The sequence below is a fragment of the Nanorana parkeri genome, unplaced genomic scaffold, assembly GCF_000935625.1.
Source record: "Nanorana parkeri isolate BGI_ZX_2015 unplaced genomic scaffold, ASM93562v1 scaffold2812, whole genome shotgun sequence".
Lineage (NCBI taxonomy): Eukaryota > Metazoa > Chordata > Amphibia > Anura > Dicroglossidae > Nanorana > Nanorana parkeri.
In genome coordinates this window covers 36713-43853 of record NW_017309080.1, presented here as the reverse complement: position 1 = coordinate 43853, position 7141 = coordinate 36713, and positions in this window count along the sequence as shown.

The following is a 7141-nucleotide window of genomic DNA, read 5'->3' as shown; positions in this document are numbered from 1 at the left end:
TTATGGTGTTTAATAAAATCCCCAATCCTGTACATTCCTTTATCAATGCACAATTTAAATGTTTTTAACTGTAATCCTGATATAAAGTTAGGATTTTCAAATAACGGCGCGCGGGGGGTGTGTACAGAGATCATCTCCTTTTTCTTTCTGATCTGATCCCATAGGGCCAAAGAATGTGTTAAAGTTGACGCCAATGTTTTTGGTCTCTGCTTAGATTTCATCCATTTTAGTGTCTCAATAGAGGGCCCTTTATGCGAGCTAACCTCCATCCTGACCCATTCAGGAATAGCTGACTTGGAGTATATAGATGATAATTGTGAGATTTGTGCCGCCCTATAAAAGAGGAGCAGGTTTGGTACCCCTAAGCTCCCCTGGTTTCTGGGCTTGAAAAGGGTGTTTCGTGAGATTCTTGGTTTTTTACCACCCCAGATAAATGTAAAGATAGTTTTCTGAAAATTAATAAGTTCCGTGCGTTGGATCGGGATTGGTAGAGTCCTAAATAGGTACAAAATTTTAGGGAATAGAGTCATTTTGATTGAATGGATTCGTCCTATCCAAGAAATGTTATATGTAGACCATCTGGTCATATATTCCCTTAGAGATTTGTATAGTGGGGGGAAATTTACCATATATAGTTTGTTGTAGAGGGGAGTGAGTTTCACTCCCAAATATTGTAAGAAGTCTGTACGCCAATTAAATGGAAACGAGTTTTTAAGACCCGACCAGGTTTCCGCTGAAAGGTTGATATTTAATGCTACTGATTTGGAGGCATTAACTCGAAGTCCTGATATCTGTGCGTATTCTTCCAACAGTGCCATAATGTTAGGTAGTGTGACACCGCACTCACCCAGGACACTGGGTTCCAGCCAAACAACACGGTCCTCTAGGGTATAACCAGCTTCCGACATGCAATAGTGAATATAAACAGTCTTTCTTTATTTGCATGTCCCTGAGAGGCGTTTAACAGCACCCAAAAGGTGATTGAAAACTACAAACAAAATCCTAGCTCATTTAGAGCACTAACTAAACATTCACAGCAACCCTGGCTATCCAAGCAGAGTAATCTATAAACAAACAAAAGAAACAGTCTTTTTCCTCTGAGAAGTTTCACTCACCACCCTGCCCCAGCAGTCCAGTCAACTACTTCCCTCCCTGGGTCAGCAGCCTCTGAATTTAGCTGCTGCTAATTACTTAATTAAGGAAAGATGTGTGAGTGGATAGAGACTATGGAGGATTCTGGGTCCTACATACCTCCCCTCCACTACTCTTCCACACACCCTGTCACAGTAGTGACACCAATGGAGAGGTTACAAATAGCAGCATATCATCCGCGAACAAGGCGCATTTATATTCCTCTGAAAAGCATTTTATCCCTTTAATATCTAGGCTGTTGCGGAGAAGTATTGCCAAGGGTTCAATTGCTATAGCGAATAATAATGGCGAAAGGGGGTCCGAATCAAATGCTTTTTCCAGGTCTATAGATAACAACATTCCTTGTTGGGGAGAGTTGTCATCCCATGGGTGATTAAGCAATGCGATTAGATCTATAGCTCTTCTAACCTGATCTGGGCCTTGTCTTCCCCCAATAAAGCCTACTTGATCTCGATGAATATAATTGCCTATAAAGCTGTTAAGTCTGTTGGCGTAGATTTTGGATAGGAGTTTTATATCATTGTTTATTAATGAGATTGGTCTATAATTAGAGACTTCCCCGGGGTCTTTATGCGGCTTTGGGATAATGCTTATATAAGCTCTGTTCAGATCCGGGTCCAAAGGTGCGCCTGAATGTAAAGAGTTAAAAAAGGCTTCCATACGAGGTGCCAGGATATCTATGAATTTCTTATAATAGTTACCAGGTAGCCCATCTGGACCCGGGGCCGAATTCGATTTTGCCGTATTGATTGCTAATCTAATTTCTGAAAGAGAGATCGGGGCTTTAAGAATTAGTCTGTGTTCAGCTGATATTGCTGTGGCCCCAAGATCTTCAAAGAACCTTGGTTTCAGGTTTGCTGCTATCCCTGATTGTGTCTCATATAATGAAGTGTAGCATGTATGGAATTCCTCAAGTATCTTTATTGGATTTTGTGTATAATCGCCTGACCTACATCTAATTTTAGGAATTGGAAGGTTACGTGGTTTTGGTGTTAATTTAGAAGCCAAGAGTGAGCCCATTCGGTCTCTATGTGTATAAAGCTTATTGGCTGACCAGCGGAGGCTTTTTTCTGCTCTTGCGGTCAAAAGCAAATTGAGCTCTGTTCTAACCCGCTCAATCTTGCAAAGTAAAGTGAAAGAAAGAGTTTGTTTGTGTGTATCAGTGAGTATTTTTAGTTTGCTTTCTAGTTCCGATATATGTTTTGTAGTATGTTTCTTGATTCTGGTTGCCTGTTCAATAAAAATACCCCGGATGGTCACTTTGTGAGCTGCCCATACTATGCATGGAGACACATCTGGATTATCATTCGTCGAGAAATAGCTACTTAAATGTGTTTTAATCTCATTACATAATGGCGCTGAGCTTAATAACGACTCGTGTATTCTCCATTGGAATGGTTTGTTAAAGCCCTGTAGGTGGGTTATGCACATTGTGACCATAGCGTGGTCTGACCAAACTACCTCCTTAATATGGGAGAAGCTTACTAGCGAAATAATGTTGGTTCTAGCGAATATATGATCGATCCTTGCATAAGTCCCATGGGCGTGTGAGAAATATGTGTAGTCTTTAATTTTGGGGTTTTGTTCTCTCCAAATATGTATTAGGGAGTGGGATCGTAGTATTCTAGTGAGGAGGAGCCCAGCCTTTGCTACAGGTTTAGATTTCGATTGCTTTTTATCTGTCCTGTCAATGGTGGAGTCCAATGCTATATTGGAGTCTCCAGTGCAAACAATTATGCCTTCAAAATGTGGTGACAGGGTTTTAAGCATAGAGATAAAGAAGATTTCCTTCAACAGCTCGGACGGGCAGGAATCCACTGATGCAAGCACCCAGGACAACACACCTGATTCCTCAAGCATCACTCCAGTAACTTCACAAGCAGTGAACCTCTTGGGAAACTCATCGGATTCTTCTACACCAATCATCGTGCAAGATGATTCTCCTCTTCATGAAGAAGCAATAGACCTGCTACCAAAGGCTCAAGGTATGCTTTCTGAGACCAACCTTAGACACCAAACAATGTTGTTGTTCAAAGACTTAAATCTGGATATGGACATGCCACCTGTACAGAGAAGTCTGGGCCTACAATGGGACTTATTAAAAGACACCTTCGGCTTCCAAGTCAGCTCTGCAGACAAGCCATTTACCAAACGTGGTGTTCTGTCAGTGGTGAACAGCCTATACGATCCGCTGGGATTTGTGGCTCCCAGCACCATACAGGGTAAATCCTTACAGAGACAGCAATCTCTACATACCTTACATGAAATTCAAATGTCAAGCTGCTACACTTCAGCTTCCTTTGCTGTAAGTCAGAGAAAAGAGCTGCATATGTTCTCAGATGCATCTACTGAGGCCATAGCAGCTGTTGCCTACCTCAAGGTGAGAGATTTTTCTAATCAAACCCACATAGGGTTTCTGTTTGGCAAAGCTAAGTTAGCTTCCAAGCCTGAACAATGCCATTATGTTCAATCAGAAGTTAATCCTGCAGATCATGCCACCAGGCCAGTGTCTGCCAGTGTCTTTGCAAATTCTTCTTGGTTAACAGGTCCTGAATTCCTGCTGGATCATCCAGAAGAAACCACAGCTGATGTTGTCAGTCCTTTAGATCCTGACAGAGATCCAGAGATTCGTCCTGAAGGCAAAACCCTTGCAACCAGATCTGAACAAGGATTCGTCTTGGGCTGTCATTTCACCAAGTGGACAAGGCCTGACCGCATTACTGCAAGGTTAGTCCATACAACACACTGCTATAACACTAAGCCCATAGATGCCTACTGTCAGGACTGGCACATATGCCAAATACCTCTTTCTGCAAAAGACATTGCCCAAAACCAGCTGATAACACTGCACAAAGCAGAACAAAATATCTCTAGCACAGCAATGAGATGTATTCGTGACAAGCAAGACATTGCTAAAAACAATCCTACTGCCAAGCTGAATCCATTCATCAATAGTGAGGTGTATACGGATTCAGACTTTACAGCCATCTTTACCTCAGCTACTCTTCGCATCCAGAAGCATGGAACTGTTCCTGTTTCACGTGAAGACTTTGCAGCTGGAGTTACATGAGGCCCATGTTCTTCAGGTACCTACGTGCACCATGCACATCCAGGGAAGGACTTATCCAAAGTGCCTTCAATGTGCCAAGGCTATCTTATTTCCACAAGCAAATAACTTTACAAGTTGCCTCTCATGGAGTGACTTACTGCACTTGAAAGACTGTTCCAGTGATCAAGTCTACTATGCTGATAGTCATCAGAATTTATTTTATATGTGAACTTGTGGATATATGTTCCTTCTTATTTTCAGGTCCAGAGGACAACTGCAAGTTCACGTTATGGACTTTAATAGTTGTTTATTGCATAACTACCGTTATGGTGTATATAGTGGCATTATCATGCCAGACGGGGAGTGTGCCGCCCCAATGGGGCATAGAAGTTTATTTAGATAGAAGTATTTATATAGATTGTTTTCCCTATACCTTTTCCTATGGGTGTTTTTATATGTCTAGTTCCTATGCTGCCATCTAGTGGCCTTTGTGATATTGCACCTGTTTTTCTGTATGACAGTTGCTCTGTGTATAATCCCCACCCTTCGTCTTGTTGTCAGTTTTTCCGGTGTCATGGCAACAGCTAACAGCCACATGTAATCAGGACACATGTACTCTGCATAGTACGCTAAGAAAGGCATCATTTTTTGACCGCATAATACTGTAACCATCCATCTGCTGTTATCCTGTTATCTTCACGTTCAGAATAAAGCAACCTTTGTGGACGAACACGGTATTGGTGAGTTCAGCTATCTGACAAGGATTGTCCGCAGTGATTGTATCTGCTTATACAGGCCAGGCTTAGAGGTCTCAACAAGGGATAAATCGCTATCACAACAATCGGAGTCAGAATATTAATATTTATTCTTGTAACTTTATTCTGCATAAAACATGTAACAGTCTCATTGATAAGATTATTTAAGAGGGTGTGTTTAGGGGCGGAGTTAAGGCCACGATAGGGTAAGGGTTAGGTGGGCAACTGGTGGCGAGTAACTCTTAAGGCCTGGCTAGTAGCTCAGGACTTGAAATTTTGACCCCTGTATTAAACCATATAGAAATCCATTTGGTTATAGTATCTTATGAGTCTAGTCAAATCCGTTTCCCATTCTAAGCCCTGATAAAGGGGTAGTTAACAATTAAAGGCACTTTTGGACTCTTTCATCTTTTGGTTTGGTGCCCTGCTGTATTTCTAAACTGAGGAGAAAAGACACTCAAACGGATTGGGTTCCAAATAAAGACAGCTTATTATTAATCCTTTCTGTCAATCCAAAACTTTAGATACACTTTAAAGCTGAAAACAAACGAAAAAAATCCTTGCAAGGGTTAAATGCTCATTTATGCTCAAGGTACCAGAAAAAGGGACTTTTACTTTCATGCTATAAGATCCCTGCAGCCTCTTCTCTGCGGCTCTCTGGTGATCACAGGCACTCTGACCTCATCTGACTGCATTATACATGAGGGCACAGAAGGCCCATCTACAACCAGGGAAGAGGAGTGTGCCTGATCGTGAGGGGGAAGAGGACAGTGATAAAACATAAACAACAACAGGGGGCGCCTTCCCTAATGTAGATAACATTTTATTGAGCAAATAGCAAAAATAGAATAATAATCACAAAGAGTAGATGACAATAAGCCTTCAAGGTCAGAAATTGATTGTCAGTCTTAACAAAGGCAAGACACCGCATGTGAGAGCAGCACAGATGACAGTTCCTGTGTAACAGCAAAATATGCCTGGGTTAACGCGTTTCTGGGGCCACGCCCCCTTCCTCAGAACCTAACCTCTTCCTCCTTCCCATTGAATTAAATAGAGGCTAACAGCCAATCACTGGAGCCTCTAACTGACAGATGGAACGTAACTATTAGTCATAAGCCCCAGAGGAACGGTCCTCTGATCGCCTTGCATACTATACGTCACGGAGCCCTCTGGCCGATCAGGGGGACAGAGTGCCGCCATGAAAGGTGTGACTTGACAGTGTCCGCATGAAGATAAGATCAGTGCGAGTGCTGGGAGAGAAGTACAAGCTGCAGGGCATATGTGACAGGCATATCTACACTAGGGAAGGCCCCCCCTGTTTTTGTTTATGTTTTATCAGATATCACAGTCTCCCTGACTGATGTGGGGACCTGTGGAACCTCTGCGTGCATATGTCTTCAGTGGAGTGGTCGACTCCGGCGCTATTGGCTATTTTTTCCGGGAAAAGGAGAGTGCCTGATCATCAGGGGGAAGAGGAGAGCACTGGCTGATGGGAAAATGAAGAATAGTGTAAGTAAAAGTCCTTTTTCCTGGTACCCTAGGCTTACACAAGCATTTAACCCTTTCAGCGTGGGGGAAGGGAGGGACCCATTGCAAGGGTATTTTTTATTTTCCACAGAGTACAGCCTGTTGTGAATGGAGGATTACTGATTTTTATTCAGAGATTGTGTTTATTTGTTTTTGGTTTGAAAGATATACCGTATTTTGCGGTCCATAAGACGCACCGGACCATAGGACGCAGGGAGGTCCGGCACGCCTTATGGAGCACTCGACAGACCGTAGCTTCTGTCACAGCTTCTATGACAGAAGCTGTGACAGAAGCTGCAGTTAGTGACCGCTGAGACAGGTGGCGCTGTGATTACAGCGCCACGGTCTCAGTGATCACACAGAGCAGACGAAGAAAGTCCGTTCTTCGTCTGCTCTATGGTGATCTCGATCGTCGCCGCTGCTCGGTTTTAATACGAGTGATCTCATTAGATCACTCGTATTAAACGAGCAGTGGCTCCTACTACTGATCACGATCGCTGCCGCCGCTGCTCGGTTTTAATACGAGTGATCTCATTAGATCACTTGTATTAAACGAGCAGTGGCTCCTACTACTCGACCAGCGCCCGAAACTGCATGTCTCGGGCGTCGGGATTCGCTCCATAAGACGCAGGCACACTTTCCCCCTCCTTTTGGGGGG